Genomic DNA, 3,183 nt, shown 5'->3' with positions numbered 1-3,183 from the left:
ACCGTCTGTACTTCTAGCTAAGCTTTTTTCAAATGAAACCTAACAAAAAACCTACCCCGAGTCATGCAGAACACTACGTCAATTGTCTGACTTAATCTAATCTGTTGAAAAAATCAAGAAAATTCAGTTGTGTCTGTCCTGCAGCCCCACCATGACTGCACTCTTGTTCTTCAGGGGCCAAGGGCCAGCGCACTGTCCATGGAGTGTATTACAGACATAACGGCTTGAGGCAGGGCTGGCCTCCTTTCAGCTCTGCTTCCAACGTTTTCCTGGCTTTGGGGGGAATACCCCTCCACTCCCCCGATATTTTTTGTGGCTTTGATATTTAGGTTGTAATTGCTGCCAGACCTAAGTAGCAGCCTGTAGGATTTGTCCTGGGTTATTTCCACTGTACAGCATTTGGTTTTGCAATTGTCTCACTTGACAGCAGAAAAATTGGCCTTTGGGGTACGTTTAATAGAAAACTGTACTGACTCTTTGTCTTTTTTGCAAAATAATCTGTAGGAGGGAAGGAGGGAGGCCAGTCTCTGGCATTCGTGGCCACTTGCACAACCACTGCCAGCGGAGGACTTTTCATCAAGAGCTCATGTTCTCGTTGTCTGGGTCTCTGTTAAATTTTGGTTACTGAAAAGATCTGAAGGTTCTTCCCCTGCTCTTGTTGCAGTAAGTGATGAAGGCCACTGACTGCGTAGCTGTGGCAGGGCTGGGTGGAGGAGCGGGGGGACAAGCCCGGTGCAAAGCACAGTATCCCCCTTTTTGCTTCCTGACAGCTCAACAAAACACACCTCAGTCCTGCTCACCTCTCTGCTGTCTTCCAGTGGAGATGACAACTGTGCCAAATTTTATGGTTTTATGATACAGAAAAATGTTTACTAGAAAATAGGTTGCAACTTGTGGCTTAAAATGCATTCGATTCCATGTGTACCAAGGTGTAGGAGGGTGACGCACCCGTGCACCGTCCCGTTCCATCTCCCTTTTTTTAAGTGTACTTCAGGTATTTTTAAGCATCCTTATTTTGTAAACCTTAATTTATAATCTGAACAGCTTAAGTAAGACTTTCGCCCTTTACAGTGCTATTGTCTCAAAAATGATAGTGGCAAATGATGTGAATGGCGTAAGCGGGCAGTGCAGGTTTGAGAGTGGCTTGCTGATGTCTGAGAGTTTAAGCTCGACCGCTGTGTATCTGCTAGCACCACCTTGGTTCAAGAGTTTGTTCTTCCATTTTTTTGAAGGATCTTTGCTTTTGGGCTTGTAATTGCTTTGCCAGCTCTTTGAATGTAGTTTTTTTTATATTTATTTGCACATTCAATTAAAATAAAATATTGATTTTAAAAGTCTGCAGCTCTCACTGTTTTAAATTTGTTTTAATTTAAACTTTCTGACAATCCCCAGAATTGACTGTCTTGCACCTGAAACTGAATTTTAAATAGCAGAAAAATGCAATTGAAAAGGTGGATGAACTTCCCTTCGAGCAGTTGCAGGACAGGCTGCAGAATCTCTGATGTGGATGTGGGCCGGCAGCAGCAAATCTTTAACCTTACCCACACCGAGAAGTCAGCACGCAGTCAGCGTGTGGAAGGCAGCGCGCTGGCTAATGTAAAAGGGAAATAAGTTTCCTGCAAGCAGCATGCGGTAGGAGATCCCCGCAGGAAGAGGGGGGCTGTGGCTCTTCCCCGTGCACTGCCAAGACATCTTTTGGAGCAAAGGGAGGGGACGGGAGTCCATTGGGTGGCACAGTTGCTCTACACACAGAAAAGTTCCGAAAGAAACCACCGCGTAGTGCCAGCAAAGTGCGTCTTTCTGCAGATTGGTTTGTTTCGAGCAGCACCTTTGCCATGAGAAGTGTGGTGCAAAAATATGGTCCAGGCCTGGCCCCCAAGCACTTGCACGCTAAATGCAACAGACGTTCAAGAAAAGTGACTGATCCCAGTTCTGAAATCTATAAGCACATCTGCTACAGGTTAAGACAATACAACTGCAACCATGAAAATAACCCTCCACCCGCTTTCCCTCACCCTCCCCAAATTCCTGGGTAATAACATGTTTAACTGTGTTCCCCGTGAGCTCCGCACAACAAATGAATGTGTAGATTTTGCAAATTAAGCTGTAGTGATGTGACCCAGATCTGATAGGAGTTTCCTTTACATCATTCTCAACACTTCCGTTGCCATAACAAAAGGCAGCTCTGCTCTCCGTGCAGTGTACTACTTGCTGACGGGGAAACAAGCTGTTGTTCTCCTAAGAACAATCCTCTGATGCATAAATTGCATGCAATAATTTGATTAAAATGATGGTGGTGGCGTCTCAGAGGACACAGCCCACTTTACACGAGTCTTCTTGCAGAGCTCTTGGACTTCTCACAAAAAGGACATTCCCTGTGCTGGAGGGGAGGGACAGCCAAGAGGAGTTGGTCTGACATCACCCAAGAGGAGTTGGAGATCTCAGCAAGCGGAGACCTTTGGCAACGACAAAGACACACAGCTTAAAAATATCTTTCAGGTTTGCAGGATGGAATAAGAATTAATGGTTTTCGAGATTGAATTAATTGCTAAAGAGGGTATCTGAATTCAGTATTTAATATTTCAGGGTTTTGTGTTTTTTTTAACATGTGTCTGTATTGCAGTGATGCACAGAAAGACGTGGCTGTGGACCAGTGAGCAGTAGTCTAGAAGTACGCGTGTACACACGAGATGAGTTTCTCTTCATGCTTCAGCCATTCCTCTGGATTAGAACTAAGTAACTCAACCTTAATGAAACCAGAGGTACGCTTTACCTTCCACTCTTCAAAATTAAGCTTAAAGTCTAGCAGTTCTAAACTTATGTGTGCTAAAGGATGAACCCCAAAAGAATTATCTGAGCGCCAGTGCTGAAAGGGGATGATGCTGTCTGTATCAGGCGAGGTAGACCCTACCCCGGTGTCCTTATCTTGCTGAGAAAGGACCAAAAGAAGCTATTCCAGACCATCTAGTGAGTTGTGGTGATGCTAATAAACTTCAAATATTCCTGAAAAATGGCTTCATGCGGACCTCCTATACTCTGAAGTGAAAACTGTAAGCAAGCAGAAGAGTAGTTCTGAAAAACACCCGTGTCCCCAAAAGTATCACAGCAGCACAAGGCTTACAAGTGGAGAGGAGAATGGGAGCACAAATGGTGTGGCATAACCGAGGGAAAGGATTGGGTGGG

This window comes from Charadrius vociferus, unplaced genomic scaffold (assembly GCF_000708025.1).
Source record: "Charadrius vociferus isolate BGI_N301 unplaced genomic scaffold, ASM70802v2 scaffold291, whole genome shotgun sequence".
NCBI classification, from domain to species: domain Eukaryota; kingdom Metazoa; phylum Chordata; class Aves; order Charadriiformes; family Charadriidae; genus Charadrius; species Charadrius vociferus.
This window is presented reverse-complemented; position numbering follows the sequence as displayed.